Below are 23096 nucleotides of genomic sequence, written 5' to 3' on the forward strand. Positions count from 1 at the left end.
TATAGTTTTCTGCATACAGGTCTTTGGTCTCCTGAGGTTTGTATATTCCTAGGTATTTTATTCCTTTTGTTGAAATGGTAAATGGGAGTGTTTCCTTAATTTCTCTTTCAGATTTTTCATCATTAGTGTATAGGAATGCCAGAGACTTCTGTGCATTAATTTTGTATCCTGTTACTTTACCAAATTCGTTGATTAGCTCTAGTAGTTTTCCGGTACCATCTTTTGGATTCTCTATGTATAGTATCATGTCATCTGCAAACAGTGACAGCTTTATAACTTCTTTTCCGATTTGGATTCCTTTTCTTTTTCTTCTCTGATTCCTATGGTTAAAACCTACAAAACGATGTTGAATAATAGTGGTGAGAGTGGACAACTTGTCTTGTTTCTGAATTTAGAGGAAATGGTTTCAGTTTTTCAACACTGAGAACGATGATGGCTGTGGGTTTCTCATATATGGCCTTTATTATGCTGAGGTAAGTTCCCTCTTTGCCTACTTTCTGGACAACTTTTATCAAAAATGAGTGAATTTTATTGAAGCTTTTTTTGCATCTATTGAGATGATATACGGTTTTTCTCCTCCAATTTGTTAATATGGTGTATCACATTTATTGATGTGCGAATATTGAATAATCCTTGCATTCCTGGGATAAACCCCACTTAATCACGGTGTATGATCCTTTTAATGTGCTGTTGGATTCTGTTTGCTAGTATGTTGTTGAGGATTTTTGCATCTGTGTTCATCAGTGATATTTCCCTGTAGTTCTCTTTCTTTGTGACATCTTTGTCTGGTTATGGTATCAGGGTGATGTTGGCCTCATAGAATGAGTTTCAGAGTATCCCTCCCTCTGCTATATTTTGGAAGAGTTTGAGAAGGATAGGTGGTTAGCTCTTCTCTAAATGTTTTCTAGAATTCGCCTTTGAAGTCATCTGGTCCTGGGCTTTTGTTTGTTGGAAGATTTTTTGTTTGTTTGTTTGTTTTTTGCAGTATGCGGGCCTCTCACTGTTGTGGCCTCTCCCATTGCGGAGTACAGGCTCTGGAATTGCAGGCTCAGCGGCCATGGCTCACGGGTCCAGCCGCTCTGCAGCATGTGGGATCTTCCCGGACTGGGGCACGAACCCGTGTCCCCTGCATCGGCACGTGGACTCTCAACCACTGCACCACCAAGGAATCCCTTGTTGGAAGATTTTTAATCACAGTCTCAATTTCAGTGCTTGTGATTGGTCTGTTTATATTTTCTATTTCTTCCTGGTTCAGTCTCAGAAGGTTGTGCTTCTCTAAGCATTTGTTCATTTCTTCCAGGTTGTCCATTTTATTGGCATAGAGTTGCTTGTAGTAATATCTCATGATTTTTTGTATTTCTGCAGTGTCAGTTTTTACTTCTCCGTTTTCATTTCTAATTCTATTGATTTGAGTCATCTCCCTTTTTTTCTTGATGAGTCTGGCTAATGGTTTATCCATTTTGTTTATCTATTCAAAGAACCAGCTTTTAGTTTTATTGTTCTTTGATATTGTTTTCTTCATTTCTTTTTCATTTATTTCTGATCTGATCTTTATGATTTCCTTCCTCTTGCTAACTGTGGGGTTTTTTTGTTCTATCTCTAGTTGCTTTAGGAGTAAGGTTACAATGTTTATTTGTGATGTTTCTTGTTTCCTGAGGTAGGATTGTATTGCTATAAACTTTCCTCTTAAAACTGCTTTTGCTGCATCCCATAGGTTTGGGGTCATCGTGTTTTCATTGTCATTTCTTTCTAGGTATTTTTTGATTTCCTCTTTGATTTCTTCAGTGATCTCTTGGTTATTAACTAGTGTATTGTTTAGCCTCATGTGTTTGTATTTTTTACATATTTTTTCCTGTAACTGACATCTAGTCTCATAGCATTGATGTCGGAAAAGATACTGGATATGATTTCAATTTTCTTAAATTTACCAAGGCTTGATTGGTGACCCAACATATGATCTATCCTGGAGAATGTTCCATGAGCACTTGAGAAGAAAGTGTATTCTGTTGTTTTCGGATGGAATGCCTTATAAATATCAATTAAGCCCATCTTGTTTAATGTATCATTTAAAGCTTGTGTTTCCTTATTTATTTTCATTTTGGAAGATATGTACACTAGTGAAAGTGGGGTGTTAAAGTCCTCTACTACGATTGTGTTACTGTCGATTTCCCCTGTTATGGCTGTTAACATTTGCCTTATGTATTGAGGTGCTACTATGTTGGGTACATAAATATATACAATTGTTATACCTTCTTCTTGGATTGATCCCTTGATCATTATGTAGTGTCCTTCTTTGTCTCTTGTAATAGCCTTTATTTTAAAGTCTATTTTATCTGATATGAGAATTGCTACTCCATCTTCCTTTTGATTTCAATTAGCATGGAATATCTTTTTCCATCTCCTCACTTTCAGTCTATATGTGTCCTTAGGTCTGAAGTGGGCCTCTTGTAGACAGCATATATACGGGTCTTCTTTTTGTAACCATTCAGCCAGGCTATGTCTTTTGGTTTGAGTATTTAATCCATTTACCTTTAAGGTGATTATCGATATGTATGTTTCCATTACCATTTTCTTAATCATTTTGTGTTTGTTATTTTAGGTCTTTTCCTTCTCTTGTGTTTCCTGCCTAGAGAAGCTCCTTTAGCATTTGATGTAAAGCTGGTTTTGTGGTGCTGAATTCTCTTAGCTTTTGCTTGTGTGTAAAGGTTTTAATTTCTCCGTTGAATGTGAATGAGATCCTTGCTAGTTAGAGTAATCTTGGTTGTAGACTTTTCCTTTCCATCACCTTAAATATGTCCTGCCACTCCGTTTTGGCTTGCAGAGTTTCTACTGGAAGTTCAGCTGTTAACCTTATGGGGATTTCCTTGTATGTTATTTGTTGTTTTTCCCTTGCTACTTTCAATATTTTTTCTTTGTATTTAATTTTTGATAGTTTGCTTAATATGTGTCTTGGCGTGTTTCTCCATGGATTTATCCTGTAAGGGACTCTCTGCTTCCTGGACTCGACTATTTCTTTTTCCATGTTAGATAAGTTTTCAACTATAATGTCTTCAAACATTTTCTCAGTCCCTTTCTTTTTCTCTTCTTCTTCTGGGACCCCTATAATTCAAATGTTGGTGCATTTAATGTTGTCCCAGAGGTCTGTGAGACTGTGCTCAATTCTTTTCATTCTTTTTTCTTTATTCTGCTCTGCAGTAGTTATTTCCACTATTTTATCTTTCAGGTCACTTACCCGTTCTTCTGCCTCAGTTATTCTGCTACTGATTCCTTCTAGAGAATTTTTAATTTCATTCATTGTGTTGTTCATCATTGTTTGTTTGCTCTTTAGTTCTTCTAGGTCCTTGTTAAATGTTTCTTGTATTTTCTCCATTCCATTTCCTAGATTTTGGATCATCTTTACTATCATTACTTGGAATTCTTTTTCTGGTAGACTGCCTATTTCCTCTTTATTTGTTTGGTCTGGTGGGTTTTTACCTTGCTCTTTCATCTGCTGTGTATTTGTCTTCCCATTTTGCTTAACTTTCTGTGTTTGTGGCCTCCTTTTCACAGGCTGCAAGTTTGTATTTCCCATTGTTTTCGGTGTCCGCCCCCAGTGGGTAAGGTTGCTTCAGTGAGTTGTCTAGGCTTCCTGATGGAGGGAACTGGTGCCTGTCTTCTGGTGGATGAGGCTGGATCTTGTCTTTCTGGTGAGCAGGACCACATCCAGTGGTGTGTTTCGGGGTGTCTGTGCCCTTATTATGATTTTAGGCAGCCTCTCTGCTAATGGGTGGTGGTGTGTTCCTGCCTTGCTAGTTGTTTGGCGTGGAGTGTCCAGCACTGGAGCTTGCTGGTCGTTGAGTAGAGCTGGGTCTTAGCACTGAGATGGAGTTCTCTGGGAGAGGTCTCGCCGATTGATATTACATGGGGCTAGGAGGTCTCTGGTAGTCCAATGTCCTGAACTTGGCTCTCCCACCTCAAAGCCTCAGGCCTGTCACCCAGTCGGCACCAAGGCCCCATCAGCTACATGGCATATTTCAGAGCAGTGGGTTCGCACAATGTCATCCTGGTACCAGCAGCATCAGCATCACTAGAGAATGGGTCAGAAATGCCTGTACGCATTATTTAAAATACTTAAGATTGTTATAATGGATATACCATAATTTATATTTCTGGTTGTTCATCACACATTTAACAGGTATGTATTTTTTTCTCATTAATGTATATATTACTGAAAAAAGTATTACCCTTTCCCTACCTACATTAATTTAATTATCTTCATTGCTTATTTTTACCTTAGTTTAATTTTATCATATAACCATAACCCTCGGTCATGAATTTAATATAGTTCTACTTTTGCCTAGCATCCCATCCACCCTAAGCATGTTCAAAGACTTTGCTCCTGTAATTATCCTTTTTCTCTTTTGTACCATTAATTTTTCCTTCTCTACTGGATCATTCACATCAGTGCAAAAAGCATGCTGTAATAATTCCTTTCTTGAAAAAAAAAGTAAGATAAAAATCTCTCTTCCACCCATTTGCTGCTCCTTTTTATTGCAAACTACTCAAAATAGTTGTCTATACTCATTTTCCACATTTTCATCTTCCATTCTCTCTTGAACCCACACGATAAGACACTCATTCATACTGCACTAAATCTACTCTGATCAAAGCCACCCATCACCTCTAGATTATCAAATCTAATTCTCTGTATTCATTTACTTCAGAGTGAATCAATCACCCTTTTAAAAAAAATTTCCTTTACTTAACTTCTAGGTCAATCACATTCTTCTGGTTTTGTACCTTACTCTCTGCTCCTTCTCAATCTTTTGCTAGATCCACTTTCTCATCCCACATAAATTGTGGATCACTCTTCCGTTTTATTTACACTCAATGCCTAGATAATATTGTCTATTGTAAATGTAGTCTATAAACTGGTGAGTTGTCCTCTGTTCTCCAGAATTTATATACTACAACCGGAATGTCTTCCTCACATGTCTAGTAGGCATCACAAGTTAAGATACCCAAAAAAGAGTTACTGATACCTCCCTAGCCATCCCCAACTACCTCCGACTTGCTCTTCCTCTAGTCTGTCCTCTCTTGCAAATAGCACCGTCATTGGCTCAGGACAAAACCTTGGTGTTGTCCTTGAATACTTTTCTCTCACAGTACACATCCAATCCACCAGTAAATTCACCTGACCCTACTTTCAAAATTCAGAATCTGACCATTTAGCATGATCTTCACCACTCTCAACATTATCCAAGCCACCAGCATTTGTCTTCAGGACTTTCACCATAGCCTCCCAACTGATTTTCCTCTTTCACTCCAGCCCACTACCACCTCCCCCCATTCCATGAACTATGGTTTATCATCCATACAAAAGCTAGAGTAATCATTTTCAAATGAGCTGCTTACTCTCTTTCTCCAAGGGCTTTTTATCATACTTAGAATAACACCCAAATCCCATAGTATGGCATACAATACTCTACATGATCTGACCCCTGAAAAATTACCAACTTCATTTTCAACTCGCTCTCTTTCTCTTTGTGGCAGCACACTGGTCTTCTTGTTGCTCCTATATCATCACCTGCATATTCCCAATTCCAGGTCTCATCTCTTGCTATTCTCTCTACCAAGAATGGCCTTCTCTCAGATATCTTGATGGCTTGCTCCTGTGCTATATTCAGATCTCTGTGCAAATGTCCCCTTCCCTTAGAAAGTGTCACTGCTCCCTACCCCTATATCTGACATAGAATCTCCATTAGCTTCTGTCTTCTTTGGCTTTATTTTTCTTCTTGATACTTACAACTACATGGTATTATACTTCAGATGTATTTTTTTTAATTTTCTTTCTCCTCCACTGATCGTAAGAGAGAAGTTTTTTTCTACTTTGTTTAATCCTTTAGCCAAGTGCCAAGAACACAGCCTAAGATGTAATAGGCGCTCAATAAATAGCTCTCTAGTCTAACTGGAATTTATTTTAGTATATGGTGTAATATAAGAACTTGAACATTGTTATTCTAATATAGCTAATTAACTTTATACAATCTGTTTACTGTGTGCTGTTTCCCTTTATAGTGATTTATTACACATCCTATATCACATATTAAATTATTTTATAGGTTATATTTGGGGGTTCTCTAATATATTTCATTGGTTCCTCTACCCGTAGAACTTTTAAAAATAGTTCTATGATACACTTTGATATTTCATAGGAATAATCCTTCCCTGTTACTCTCATTTATAGAAAGTTCTCCATTATAATAACTTTATATTCTTTCAAAATACCTTTAGAAGTACTTTGTCACATGGAAAACTATCACTGGAATTTTCATCAAAACTATAATTGATTTGGGAATGATTGATACTTTAAAATACTTATTCTTCCTAGTATGATAAGCATCTCTTTATTAAAAACCATTTAGGTAGACTGTTATAGTTTTCTCCATGTAAATGTTGCATATTTTCTAATATTAAGGTCATTCTTTTGTCAGTTATCTTTTTACTGGGATTGAAAATGAGATTTCCAAATTATACATTTTCACTTACTGTTGTTTGAATTAATTAATTTGTATTGTTGAAATGTAAAAAGGTTATTGATTTTTACATTTTTCCCAATCAGAACAACAAAAAGAAAAAAAAATAAATGAAAACAGTTTAAGGGACCTCTGGGGCAATATCAAGTATACCAACATTTGAATTATAGGGGTCCCAGAAGGAGAAGAGAAAGAAAAGGGTTTAAAATATATTTAATAAAATTATGGTTGGAAACTTCTGAACCTGGAAAATATACAGATATCTAGGTACAGAAAGCACAGAGGGTCCCAAACAAGGTGAATCCAAATAGAATCACAACAAGACATATCATAATTAAAATGGCAAAAGTTAAAGAGAGAATTCTAAAGGCAGCAAGAGTAAAACAAAGAGTCATATACAAGGGAATCCCTCATAAGGCTATCAGCTGATTTTTCTCGAGGCCAGGAGGGAGTGGCATGATATATATAAAGTGCTGAAAGGGAAAAACCTGCAACCCAGGATACTCTACCCAGAAAGATTATCATTTAGAATTGAAGAAATAAAAAGCTTCTCAGATAAGCAAAAACTAAAAGAATTCATCAATCCTAAACTGACCTTAAAAGAAATGTTAAAGAGCCTTTTCTAAGTGAAAAAGAAAAGGCAATAGCAAGAAGTAAGACTCTATAGGGAAGGAAAAATCCCACTAGTAAAACCAAATATATAGTAAAAAAAAAAAAAAAAAAAAAAAAGAAAAGTGGATCAACCACTTAAAAGAGGCTAATATGAAGACTGAAAGACAAAAAAAATTGTAAAATCAATTATAACTACAATAAACAGTGAAGGGATAAACATGAAGATGTAAAATATGATATCAAAAAATGAAGCATGAGTGGTGCTGGGAAAACTGGACAGCTACATGTAAAAGAATGAAATTAGAACACTCCCTAACACCATACACAAAAATAAACTCAAAATGGATTAAAGACCTAAATGTAAGGCCAGACACATAGGCAGAACGCTCTATGACATAAATCACAGCAAGATCCTTTTTGACCCACCTCCTAGAGAAATGGAAATAAAAATAAACAAATAGGACCTAATGAAACTTAAAAGCTTTTGCACTGTGGGTGGGAATGTAAATTGATACAGCCACTATGGAGAACAGTATGGAGGTTTCTTAAAAAGCTAAAAATAGAACTACCATATGACCCAGCAATCCCACTACTGGGCATATACCCAGAGAAAACCATAATTCAGAAAGACACATGCACCCCAATGTTCATCGCAGCACTATTTACAATAGCCAGGTCATGGAAGCAACCTAAATGCCCATCGCCAGATGAATGGATAAAGAAGATGTGGCGCATATATACAATGGAATATTACTCAGCCATAAAAAGGAACAAAATTGGGTCATTTGTAGAGATGTGGATGGATCTAGAGACTGTCATACAGAGTGAAGTAAGTCAGAAAGAGAAAAACAAATATCATATATTAATGTATATATGTGGAACCTAGAAAAATGGTACAGATGAACCAGTTTGCAGGGCAGAAATAGAGACAGATGTAGAGAACAAATGTATGGACACCAAGGGCGGAAAGTGGCAGGAGGGCTGGTGGTGGTGGGATGAATTGGGAGATTGGGATTGACATATATACACTAATATGTATAAAATAGATAACTAATAAGAACCTGCTGTATAAAAAATAAAATAAATTAAAAAAAAACAAATTAATTAAAACAAAAAACAAAGCATGGGGAGGGGAGTTAAAAAATGTAGATCTTTAAAATGTGGTTGAATTTAAATGACAGCCAGTTTAAAACAAGTAATATAGGTCAACATATATGAACCTCATGGTAACCACAAATCAAAAACCTACAACAGATACACAAAAGCTAAAGAGAAAAGAACACGAGCATACCACTAAAGAAAATGATCAAACCACATGGGAAGAAACTAAGAGAAAAAGAAAAGAAGAGAGAAAAACTATAAATACAACCATAAAACAAACAATAAAATGGCAATAAATACATACCTGTCAATAATCACTTTAAATGTCAATAGACTAAATACTCTAATAAAAGTCATAAAGTGGCTGATTGGGTGAAAAAACAAGACCCATCTATATGCTGCTTACACTATTTTCACCAGACTAAGACATACACACACTGAAAGTGAGGAAATAGAAAAAGACACTCCACACAAATGGAAATGACAAGAAAGCTGGGGTAGCAGCACCCATATCAGACAAAATGGACTTTAAAACAAAGTCTATAACAAAAGATAAAGAAGGACACTATATAATGATACATAAAGATGAGAACATAACACTCATTAACATATGCACCTAATGTAGGAGCACCTACATATATAAAGCAAATATTAACAGACATCAAGGGAGAAATTGATAATAATACAATAATAGTAGGGAATTTTAACAACCCACTTACATCAATGGACAGATCATCCAGATGTAAAATCAATAAGGAAACAGTGGTCGTAAATGACACATTAGACCAGCTGGACTTGCCAGATATCTACAGACATTCAATCCAGAAACAGCAGAGCACACATTCTTGTAGAGTGCACATGGAACATTCTCCAGGATAGGTCACATGCTAGGCCACAAAATAAGTCTCAACAAATTTAAGAGGATAAAACTTATATCAAACATTTTTTCTGACCACAATGGTATGACATTAGAAATCAATTACAGGAAGAAAAATGGGAAAAACACAAACACACAGAGACTAAACAACATGCTACTAAAAATTAACAGGTCAATGAAGAAATCAAACAGGAAATCAGAAAATACCTTGAGATATATAAAAGTTTAAAAGAAAACCCAACTTCCCAAAATCTATGGGATGCAGCAAAAGCAGCTAAAAGGGAATTTTATAGCAATACAAGCCTCCCTCAAGAAACAAGAAAAATATAAACAACCTAACCTATCATCTAAAGGAATTATAAAAAGAAGAGAAACAAAGCTGAAAGTCAGTAGAAAGAAGAAAATAATAAAGATTAGAGATGAAATTAATAAAATAGACACAAGCAAAAACCACACTAGAAAACAGCAATAAAACCAAGAGCTATTTTTTTAAGATAAACAAAATTGATAAACCTTTAGCCAAACTCATCAAGAGAAGAAGGGGACCCAAAGAAGCAAAATAAAAAATGAAAGAGGAAAGATAACAATCAATATCACAGAGATACAAAAAATCATAAGAGAATACTACGAACAGTTATATGCCCACAAATCGGACGACCTAGAAGAAATGGACAAATTTCTAGAAACATATTAACACCCAAGACTAAATCAGGAAGAAATAGACAATCTGAAGAGACAGATCATTAGTAATGAAAAAACTCCCAACAAACAGAAGTCTAGGACCAGACGGCTTCACAGGGGAATTCTACCAAACACATAAAGAAGAACTAGTACCCCTCCTTCTCAAATTATTCCCCAAAATTGAAGGGGAGGGAACACGTCCAAATTCATTATATGAGATCACCATTTCCCTGATACCAAAAGCAAAGACACTACAAAAAATCAAGGCCAATATCTTTGATGAATATAGATTTAAAAATCCTCAACAAAACATTAGCAAAAGAAATTAAATAATATATAAAAAGGATCATAAATGAAGATCAAGTAGAATTTATTCCAGGGATGCAAGGATGGTTCAATATCCACAAATTAATCAATGAGACACCACAGAAGCAAAATGAAAGATAAAAATCATATGATCATCTCAATAGACTCAGAAAAAGCACTTGACAAAATTCACCATCCATTCATGATAAAAATTCTCACCAATATTAGTGTAGAGCAGGGGTCCCCAACCCCCAGGCCGTGGACCAGTACCAGTCCGCAGCCTGTTAGGAACAGGGCTGCACAGCAGGAGGTGAGTGGTGGGCGAGCGAGCAAAGCTTCATTTGTATTTAAGGTTGCTTCCCATCACTTGCATTACCACTTGAGCTCCACCTCCTGTCAGCATTATGGTGAGTTGTATAATCATTTCATTATATATTACAATGTAATAATAGTAGAAATAAAGTGCACAATAAGTGTCATGTGCTTGAATCATCCCAAAACCATTCCTCCGCCACCCCCACCGTGGCTGTGGAAAAACTGTCTTCCACGAAACTGGTCTCTGGTGCCAAAAAGGTTGAGGACCGCTGGTATGGAGGAAAGATATCTCAACATAATAAAGGCCATTTATGACAAACCCACAGCTAACATTATACTCAACAGTGAAAAGCTGAAAGCATTTCCCCTAAAATCAGGAACAAGACAAGACTCTCACCACTTCTATTTATCATAGTATCTGAGGTCTTAGCCACACCAATCAGACAAGAAAAAGAAGTAAAGGGGACTTCCCTGGTGGTCCAGTGGTAAAGAATCTGCCTTCCAATGCAGGGGATACAGGTTCAATCCCTGGTCGGGGATTGCTATATTCAACTCACCATAATGCTGACAGGAGGTGGAGCTCAAGTGGTAATGCAAGTGATGGGAAGCAGCCTTAAATACAAATGAAGCTTTGCTCGCTCGCCCACCACTCACCTCCTGCTGTGCAGCCCTGTAGCATGTAGTTGCCCACATGCTACAGGGCAACTAAGACTGCGCACCACAACTTTTGAGCTCGCATGCCTCAATGAGAGAGCCCACATGCTGCAAACTACAGAGGCCACGCGCTCTGGAGCCTGCGTGCCACAAGTAGAGAGAAGCCCAAGTGCTGCAACTAGAGAGAAGCCTAAGCACTGCATTGAAGAGACTGCACGCCATAATGAAAGATCCTGCATGCCTCAACAAAGATCCCATAGCCGCAACTAACACCAGACGCACCCAAAGAAAAATAAATAAATAAATAGAAAAGAAAAAGAAGTAAAAGGTATCCAAACTCGAAGGGAAGAAGTAAAACTCACTATTTGCTGATGACATGGTATTATATATCAAAAACCTTCAAGTCTCCACCAAAAATACTATTAAAACTAATATGTGAATTCAGTAAAATTGCAGGATACAAGATACAGAAATCTGTTGCTTTTCTCTACACTAATAATGAACTACTAGAAAGAGAAATTAAGAAAACAATTCCATTTACAATTGCATCAAAAAGAATAAAATAACTAGGGATAGATTTAACTAAGGAGGTGAAAGACCTATATTCTGAAAACTCTAAGACACTGATGAAGGAAATTAAAGATGATACAAATAAATGGAAAGATATCCCATGTTCAATACTACCCAAAGCAATCTACAGATTTAATGTAATCCCAATCAAAATACCCAAGACATTTTTCACAGAACTAGAACAAACAGTTCTAAAATGTATAGGTATCATGCTCCCTGACTTCACACTATACTACAGAACTACAGTCAGCAAAACAGTATGGTACCGGCACAAAAGCAGACACGTGGATCAATGGAACAGAACAGAGAGCCCAGAAATACACCTATGCACCCCTGGTCAATTAATCTATGACAAAGGAGGCAAGAATATACAATGGAGAAAAGACAGCCTCTTCAGTAAATGGTGGTGGGAAAACTGGACAACTATTCATAAAAGAATGAGATTAGAACATTTCCTCAAACCTTATACAAAAATAAACTCAAAATGGATTAAAGATCTAAATGTAAACCTGGACACCATAAAACTCCTAGAAGAAAATATAGACAGAATACACTTTGACATAAATTATAGCAATATTTTTTTTTGATCTGTCTCCTGAGGCAAAGGAACTAAAAGTAAAAATAAACAAATAGGACCTAATTAAACTGAAAAGCTTTTGCACAGCAAAGGAAACCACTGACAAAACAAAAAGGCAACCTACTGAATGGGAGAAAATACTTGCAAATAATATGAGTGATAAGGACTTAATACCAAAAATATATAAACTGCTTATGCAACTCAATATAAAAAAACCAAACAACTGAATTAAAAAATGGGCAGAAGACCTGAATAGACCTTTTTTCAAAGAAGATATATAAATGGCCTATAGGCATATGAAAACATTCTCAACATTGACAATCATCAGAGAATTGCACATCAAAATAAAAAATGAGATATCACCTCACACCTGTCAGAATGGCTATCAGGAAAAAGTCTACAAATAATAAATGCTGGAAATGATGTGGAGAAAAGGGAACCCTAATAATACATTGTTGCTGGGAAAGTAAATTGGTGCAGCCCCTATGGGAAACAATATGGAGGTTCCTCAAAAAACTGAAGATAGAACTATCATATGATCTAGAAATTCCACTCCTGGGTATATATCTGAAGAAAATGAAAACACTAATTCAAAAAGGTATGTGCACCCCAATGTTCATACCAGCATTATTTATAATAGCCAAGATATGGAAGCAACCTAAGGGTCCATCAGCAGATGAATGGATAAAGAACATGTGATATATATACACAATGAAATCCTACTCAGACATAAAATTAATGAAATTTTGCAGTTGTGACAACATGGATGGACCTGGAGGGTATTATACTTAATGAAATAAGTCAACAGGGAAAGAAACACTGTATGTTAACACTTATACGTGAAATCTAAAAAAATTAAACCGAAGATTGTATATAACAAAACAGAAATAGACTCACATGTATAGAGAACAAACTAGTGGTTACCAGTGGGGAGAGGGAGGGGGACGGGCAAGATAAGGGTAGTGGATTAAGCAATACAAACTACTATGTATAAAATAAATAAGCTACAAGGATATATTGTACAGCACAGGGAATATAGCCAATATTTTATAATAACTTTAAATAGAGTAAAATCTATAAAAACATATAATCACAATAGTTTCAGCTGTACACCTGAAACTAATATTGTAAATCAACTGTACTTCAATAAAAAATAGTAAAATAAAATTAAAAAGATTTTTCAGTAGTGTTATTTTCATACCCTCAGCTGAAGTCAATCAAAGAAAATACAGTTAATTCATTAAGTAATATATCTCTTTCTCACTGAAAGGCCTATTCTAAAATCAAGTTTCTGATGACAAATAATAATAATGACAAAGTAATAACAATAATAACCACTCCCATTTAGCAAATGTTTCAAAATGGAAGAACTCAATTTTGGAGCTTTATTTTCATTTTTTTCTATCTTAAGATGCTACATAATTAAACAGAATTGCTTTAGTCTTATAGCATAAAAAAATTCATAGTCAAATTTTCAATTACTGCTTCTCAGATTCCTCTTCCTTTCTTCTACCACCCAAAGCTGGTTACCCTACCATTCTGCAGCCTGATTCATGCTTCCTGATTCAAAATTAAAGCCCATCTGAGAAAGATCAGAACTGGAGGATAAGTATGCTAGAAGTATGAGTGGTGGTGAGGATTTGTGGAAAAATAATATGTGCTGCTTGTTAGGATCAGCCTTTTACTGTTTCTTTTCCATTAAAAGGAAAATCTAGAGTTGACTGTTGCTACTGAAAATGTCCCTGCCTATGATATGTTATTTATTTACACAGAAAAACATTTCCTTACAGCTGTTTTTGAACATTTAAATAAATCACACCTCCCACAATAATGTAGAGATAAGGGGCCAGCAGAGCTCTCAGCTGGCAATGCTCAGCTTAACCCACTTACATTCATTAGGACACAGGAGTTTAGGGCACAGCATTCATTATAATCCGTGACTATAAGAAAATGTGAGATGAAATACATTAAATAAATTAAACATGCATTAAACATCTCTGAATCACAGTTCAATTTCACTAAGTGAACCAACAGTAAATTATTGATAGTTTGGTCCCCTTTAAGAGAACAAAGCAGCGACTTATTTCAGTGTACTGGGTAAATTAGGCACTATATGCATTTCATTCATGACTTGCACATCTCACATCTCACATTGCCACAATACAATTACTTTTGACTTCAAAGTCTGTTCATTGGTCCCATGAAACTGATGGCTTGGAAAAATCGAAGACATGGGAAAGAAACCTCTGAAGTTAATGAACAGTGTGCTGGATTCCTCTATGGATGTGACCACATTGTGATGGGGATATCATGATGGACTCCAGTTCCCAAGGTCAGCATCACCAATAAAAGTAAGAATGCCTTCGTAATCCAGCAACATGTACCAAGGTCTACAAATGGTTAAAATTACCTTTACAATATTCCATTGTGGTATTATTTACAGTTCCCTTTGTTACTTAATAAAGAACATTCACCTCCCGCTGACCAAATAATTTACTGCACATTTTAAACTGTCTAAAGGATTATGGTGTGTGTGTGTGTCTCTCTGTGTGTGTGTATTTGTGCACAGGGAGGGGTAATTTTTAAGGCAAGACCTGTGAGATATCATCAATCATTAATGTCTTTTTAAATATGGCTAAGATAAATTTAAACCTCAAGATATAGTAGATTCCTTAATCCAGTATTCCATTCTATGCATGCTACCTCTACAAGGTGATTTTCTTTATAATACACCAATAGTAAAGAAAGAAACTGTTAGAGCAAGGAGCTGTGACTAAAGCAGAAGCTGAGTTATTGCTCTGCACTGTTTTCCTCATGTGAAGCTATTATGGACTTGAATTGTGTCCTCCCCATACCAAATTCATATATTGAATACCTCACCCCCAGTGCAAATGTGTTTGGAAATAGGTCTTTAGAGAGATAATTAAGGTTAAATGAGGTTACGTGGGTAGGGCACTTATAGGATTGGTGTCCTCGTAAGCAGAGGAAGAGATACCAGAGATTCTCTCTCTACACACAACCACAAAGGAAAGGCCATGTGAGCACACATCAAGAAAGTAGCCATCCACAAGCCAGGAAGACAGCCTTCACCAGAAACCAAATTTGCTGGCACCATGATCATGGACTTCTAGCTCTACAACTTTTCGAAAATAACGGTCTGTTGTTTAAGCTGCCCACTCTGTTGCATTTTGTTACAGCAGCCTGAGCTGACTAATACAGAAGGTCACCTTTTAATTGTTTGCTCTCCTCTTGTAGCCTCTGAACTTCACCTGCAACTTCCTACCTTCACCCATCTCTTAACTTCAGTGTCCTCCCAAGTTGGGGAAATCAGAGATTTAGACATTGTGGTGTTTCTGTCTTTAATGCAGTTGTGGATTTCTTTTATTTCTGCAACATGTAATTTATTATTTTCTGCTAACCATTGAAACACACCTAAGTTTTGGATCCATGTCTTCTGGTTTTGGCTCTGGTCATGTTGCTTCTATTGCTATCAGAAGTGTCAGTGGGAGCAGACACAGATTGGACCCTAAATATGTGTTTACTTTGCTCACTGGGATCCTAACTGGAAGGATATAACATCACAGATGCATCAAACCCTCTTCTGTACCAATGTGGTGTCAAGATTTTTACTTTAAAACATGCTTTCAATCTGTCAGATTGCCAAGTTTTAGGATGATGGTGACAACTTTGATGAAGGGCCTCAGAATTTGAGCTTGTGCCTGTGCCTTGATGCTCAGGACATGATCCACCTTCATCATATTCATCAAAAGCAGGGGCATCACTGCGAGGGAATCCCTGAGAGCTCACCTTTAATAATAATAATAATAATAGTAGTAGTAGTAAAAAGCCTGTCTTGGTGGGTCATTTATGGGATGAGGGGGCTGTGTATTCTTCTTGCATCAGTACATTTATTTTAGTTTCCTATTAATTCTTATAGTTTTTCAGTTCATTCTTCTTTTTTCTTAGTATATAATTATACCATCTGCAAATGAGGATAATTTTGCATTTCCTTTCTAATAATTATACCTCTTATTTCAGTTTCATACCTTATGGCTTTGATTAGTGCTTTCAGAACAATTAGATAACAATGATAATAATAGGCATTTTTGTTTTCCACCTGATTTTAATTGGATATTATTAAAAATGAAGTCCGCCATTGATTTGAGATGAATATTGTTACAGAAACAACATATGTTAGTGAAATTTTATATGTGAGTTCAAAAAGATAGTTAAAAATAAATGAGTGTAAATTTTTTCTAGATTTTTTCTTATTTTATTGAAATTACCAAATTGTTTTTTTTCTTTCTGACCTATTGTAGGAAGTAGGACACTAATTGTTTTCCTAATAATCAACTAATTTTGTATAATGCACATGATTTTGAATACAAAATGGATAAACCAGACCACCCTCTAAGGAACGTTTAATCACTAAACATGTTGAACACATTTCTGCCCTGTAAAAGATTTATATTCAACTATGATCCCAATAAGCAAGCTTCTCTTCCCACTAAAGGGAACAAATTATAATCCTTTCAACTGCTGCAGTAAATAGAAAACAGACTGCTGATTATACAGAAAGAAGAAAAACAGACATAGGACAGAGCATGCAGATTAGAAAGGAGCCATTCCCCCCTCAATACTAAGTAAATAGAAGCAGGCATTTTGCAAAGTGCATTAAAGGGAACAGACTGCTGTAGAAATCAATTGATAAAGACTTGTCAACTAAAACAAACTTTGAGCAATTACATTAGCAAATAATTAGAATAATGTGTAAATAGTAGTAAGGACCCTGCAACAAAGGAACCACATGGATCCGTGTCTCTTCCTTTTGTGCCCATAGCATTCTGGGCTTATCTCTATTATTCAGTAGTATATTTAGTATCAGAAAGGATACTACTGAACAATAGGACTTATGATTGTAGTTATGAGAAATAATTTAATGGCATTAAGCAGGAAGTGCCCTGACACTTTGCAGTGGGAGAATATTTGTCTCCAGCTGAGACTCCAGCAAGTAAACAATGATTCCTGTCCAGAGGAAATCTATTTAACTCTCCCTGTATTAAAAGCGTAAAAGAAATTCATGCACAGAAAGAACTCTCATCATGGCCAAAGTGCAGCAGGCAGAGCCACTGAGTGGAAGGTGACTTATCATACATCATAGTTACTGGAAGTTTCCATACGGAGCTGGCACCCTATATAATATATTGCAAAGCCAATCCCATAAGAAACAAGTGATAAAGATTTGGAAAGAAGTATCCTGTAGTGAAAAGATGGTGGGAGTTAACATCAGGGAGCTGAATCTTGGTTGAGATATTTCTACATGTCCATGAGCAGTTACATAAAATCTGAGACTATTTTTCTTCATCTGTAAAAAGGATATAATAATATTCACCTTGAGAAGATATCAGAACTATTTGAAATGTGTATGTTTAGCACAGGGCCACATATGGTAAGTATTCAATAAGATATGGTTTGTTACTTTATTATTATTGAAGCAAACCTAGAGAAATATAACAGATACTTTAAAATATATTTAGATAGAAATGAAGACCCTGACACAAAGAAGTGACATTTTCAGGACAGAACACTGTGGGGCAAGAATGTGGAACACAGAAAAATATGAATAAAACTTGGGAAAGAGAACCTCAGTATGCATGAGGGTGGGGAGGGAAGGCTCTCCCCTAAGCTCTTAGTCAAAATTAGTCCCTCAGGGAGGAAAATGGGAAATTTGTATCTGAGTACACAATATATATTTTACAGGTATTTGAATTTATGTTCATGTTAAGGTATAATGACATATGCATTGTTTCATTCTGAAGTATGGGATCCACAATTCTCAAGGAATCTTCTCTTGATCTCCATAAAATTCCATGTTAGATAACCACATACAGAGACAGCCTCAAAAGAGACCCCAGAAATTCTGGAGTCCAGCATGAGCAGAATGAGTAAGCAGTACCTTTTACAGAATCATGTTTTAATAACACTCATTTTTGCCTGGCCAGATTATGTATCTTAACACATCACCTTGTATTTTATGTGTTTGTTTCAGTGCCTGTGACTACTCATTTAACTGTGAGTTCCCTGAAGGCAGGTACAGTTTTGCTCACCTTTGTGTTTCTTAACATCATGCACAAGCAGAGCTGCCTTAGGGCCACTGTAGGACTTAGACACTTTTTAGAAGCACTGTCTCACATCATTTGAAACATGTTAAATTTTAAGAGCCACATTATGGCTCATTAAAATGATTATTTTTACTATAAAATTTTAAACATATTTATAATTCTATTTTTGGAATTTGGCTATAAGCCAAATACTTTATGATTGGTGCTAAATTCTCCACAGTGTCATAATGCACACCCAGGAATTCTTGCAAAGTGAAATAATCTAAATAACAAATTGTTTTCAATGGTCATGAAATTTTAATGGAAATGAACCTTAACAATTAATGAGGTTGGAACAATGTTAATTTTGGTAGACATTTAAACATTTATCTAGAAACAATAAATGCTGGAGAGGGTGTGGAGAAAAGGGAACCCTCTTGCACTGCTGGTGGGAATGTGAATTGGTACAGCCACTATGGAGAACAGTATGGAGGTTCCTTAAAAAACTACAAATAGAACTACCCTATGACCCAGCAATCCCACTACTGGGCATATATGTTGAGAAAAACATAATTCAAAAAGAGTCATGTACCAAAATGTTCATTGCAGCTCTATTTACGATAGCCCAGAGATGGAAACAACCTAAGTGTCCATCATCAGATGAATGGATAAAGAAGATGTGGCACATATATACAATGGAATATTACTCAGCCATAAAAAGAAACGAAATTGAGTTATTTGTAGTGAGGTGGATGGACTTAGAGTCTGTCATGCAGAGTAAAGTCAGAAATAGAAAAACAAATGCCATATGCTAACACATATATATGGAATCTAAGAAAAAACAAAAAGGTCATGAAGAACCTAGGGGTAAGATGGGAATAAAGACACAGACCTACCAGAGAATGGACTTGAGGAAATGCAGAGGGGGAAGGGTAAGCTGTGACAAAGTGAGAGAGTGGCATGGACATGTATACAATACCAAACGTAAAATAGATAGCTAGTGGGAAGCAGCTGCATAGCACAGGGAGATCAGCTCGGTGCTTTGTGACAACCTAGAGGGGTGGGATAGAGAGGGTGGGAGGGAGGGAGATGCAAGAGGGAAGAGATATGGGAACATATGTATATGTATAACTGACTCACTTTGTTATAAAGCAGAAACTAACACACCATTGTAAAGCAATTATACTCCAATAAAGATGTAAAAAAAACCCATTTATTATTTTTAATTTTTCTGGGCTATTTTCTTTTTAATATTTTGGAATCAATGACTTTTTTTTCAGTTCTTAAATATTGTCAATGACCTTTGAAGAGCCAGAAGGCATACTGGTACACCATGGAGTAACCAGCACTGATGGCATAAAGTAGTTGGCCAATTAGTATTTCTAGATTAGATTGGTAATTTGAGAATATACACATGCCACTGGGTATTAGCCAAAGCCACAGCACGGTTTATGGTGCAGTTTTATTTAGTGCTGTCGCTACTAAGCCATTTTACACATAGCAGTGGTTGGCTATGTCAGTAATAATGTTGGCAAGTTGAGAAAGCAGCATTTCTAGAACAAGAGGGTTAAGTTCGCTGTCAGAACAGGCCAGAGGCTGAAGTCATCCCATAGATGTCAGCAGGGGGAAACCCAAGTGAAAGCCAACAACCAGAAGTCAAACACCCTCAGATTTTGGAGAGAGAAGTCAGGCCTCACACGTATTGGCAATATTAGAGCCAGGCCTTGTGGCTGATACTCATAAAAGGAGAGAGACCTGGCAGGTGGACTCAGAAACATTTCTCTTATTCCACCTTCTCTAGGGAGACCTGCCTTGACAACCCCTGTTCCCCAGACTGAGTGTGAATGATTGCAATGAACAGATGCTCCTGAGCACAGCAGGCCATCTTATTCCTCAGATATACTGTAACAGAAAGAAAACAACAACTTGAAATAGTTGAGAAAGACATTCAAGAGAGCAGTTGGATCGATCCTAGGGTGAGATGGCTTGTGTTTGCTTAGTCACCATCACCCTGGTGGCAATTCTGTCACTCTTAAAGAGCCTTTACCTGTCCACACTGGACCTCTAGGTCTCAACTGGGTCACTATCTTCCCAGGAAACAGTACTGTATTCAAGACTGCACTGTCATCTCTAGGCAGGCTGGAAACAGATTTGAGAGTTTTAAAGCCTATCTGGATGGATATGATTCGTAAAACCTCCGATTTTTGCACATCAGATTATACTTTCAGGATCGTTCCTGGGTGAGAATCCTAAACACTAGACTTGGAACAGAGTCTAGGTAGATTGCTATTTACTACTGAAAATTTCATTTGCCTTAATAATTCCCAAGTATACCTGAACCTTAACTGGATATCTAACTAACTCCAAATTATGCTTGAATTGCATCAATTATTCAACATTTTTCTTAAAGTGTGATGAGTACAGAATTACCAGTCATCTGTTGGCAGAAAGTTAAGACCTGTACAAAATACATCTCTCTTGGCAATATGTCTCCAGAAATTTGATAATCATATGCATGTTTGGATGCTCTCTTACTAAAAGCTTTAGTGAGATACACAAATGGCAAGTATTGTGTTATAGCTGTCATACTTTAAAGAAAATGACGATGTTGCTGGAGCAGAATTAACTAGTCCAAAGATGCTAAGCCTTAGAGAAGAGGGCTAGAAGCTAACATGCATTGAGGATCTACTACATGTTAATAAGGTCTCTCTCTCCTTCTCACTCTATAGATACAGATAAAGATACATCTTTTGTAAGCATTGCATCGCAATTCTGTTTGTCTGTAACTCTGACCTCTTTCAAAGCAAAATCTGGTACCATGTATAACACAAATAGGATTCTAGATGATTTTGGAGCACTTTCTTATTTGCCTAATAACTTTCAGTGGCTCCCTATCTCCCACTGGATCAAGTTTGAATAATTCTGCCTGCTTTTCAAAGTCCTCACTGGTCTCCCTACCCAGCCAGTCTTATTTCTTTTTCTTTCCCACATATTCCCCCTGAGCAACATGGATCAGTATTTGCACTGACCTGTAAACATATCCTCATTGCTACCTCCAAGGTTCTTTCTTTCCTCTTCTGTCACCTATGCAAATTGTCACCAATTCTTCAAGGATCCCTTCATAGTTCATCATTTAGCAGAGTTCAGTGAGCAGAAATGCTACAGACTTTTGTTGTTGTCATGTTGTAACATGATCTTACCTATAATACAGTAATTCACAAAGCATGGATTTAAAACAATGACATTGTAATGAAGTCAGTGGACATTTATGGCAAAGGAAGCTTTGAGGCTTTATCTCTTTAGAATAAAGCAAAACGCATAGCTGAAGCTGAATTGCAAATTACAACTCTAAGTCCTTTGGAATTTAAGGGGTAGCATTTTTCATGAGACCTTAGGTCAACAATGTGGCATTTAATCCTCCACTGAACACTTGAACATAAGCTTGACAAACTCCATTTTTCAAGTTATCAAGTTCTGAAATACAGTCAGTACACAGTATTTGAATCTATGGTGCTACCATCTCCATAATAAATAAAACTTGAGGGGTAAATAAAATATCCACCTTCTTTTTCTTTTCATGAAGGGAGACTGCTCTCCAAAACTGCTCTATAATTCAGAACAAAACTCATAGAGATTAAGCATAATAGTCCATATTTTCTTTATAGGCATTACAAGTAAGCGTAACTATCAAAGTCATACAACTTTTTAGTTTTGAATGACATTCATTGTTCAGCAAAGGTTTTCCACACTATGGTTTTATGAAATCAGGCAGTTGTCAGAATTATTTATGGAAAGTTTCTTATATTTAAGGATTTTAAGCATAATTTTTAAAAATATCATTTTATGAAGATTTAAGATAATGAACACCAAATGAAATGACCCATTCTTAGGTAAACAGAAAAATACAGTGCAATTATACATGTCAGATGATCAGGTTTGAATCTGCTACTTTTAATCTAAGGTTGTTGATCTGATAAGAATTTCCTTCTATATAATCTAAAGTTACTTTTCAGTAAAAAAAAAAAAAAAAATCCAACAAGGAAACACAGGCCCTGTGCTAGGTGCCAAGTGGTCAAAATCAGACACAGTTTCTGTCCTAGAGTTTTCAGGTTTGTGGAGAAGACTGACATGATGTACCAGGAAAGTAATAGCAAAATTAGACACGTTTCTGCCCTCAAGGAACTAGGCTACTGTTAGGGAGGGACAGTACTGTGTAAGTAAACAAACAAATACATCATTCCAAATCACAGTTGATCTTATGGAGAAAACACAGTGTACGGTGATGAAGAACAACAAGGAGAGGGACTAATTTAGACAAAGAGTTAAGAGGTGCTTTTCTTAGGAGAGACACGTGTGCTGAGGGCTAAAGTGTGAGAAAGATCCAGCCATTTAAAGAGGTGTTAGGGAGATGCAAAAGCATGTATAAAGGTCCTAAAACAAACAAACAAGAAGGTCAGTTTGTTCAAAGATCAGAGTGTATGCCACAGTAGCTAGAACAGAGGATGGAAGAGAAGAGAGACATGAAATAAGTTTATAAAAGATAGATTGCAGTCAGATCATCAGAACCATGTAAGAAGTATCAAGGAATTTGAATTAGATCCTATGTACAATGGGAGAGCATAAAGGGGGACAAAAATGATTTAAAGTTTAAATTGTTCCTCTTGGCAAATAAATAGACTGTGAAAGAAGAAGTCCAGTTGGACACTATTGCTGCCCTCCAAGGAAGAAGAGAGAGCATATTGTACTAGAGAGAAAGATAGAGAAATAGAGACCTGAGGTAGATTTCG

The sequence above is a fragment of the Phocoena sinus genome, chromosome 9 (assembly GCF_008692025.1).
Source record: "Phocoena sinus isolate mPhoSin1 chromosome 9, mPhoSin1.pri, whole genome shotgun sequence".
In the NCBI taxonomy this organism is placed as follows: domain Eukaryota; kingdom Metazoa; phylum Chordata; class Mammalia; order Artiodactyla; family Phocoenidae; genus Phocoena; species Phocoena sinus.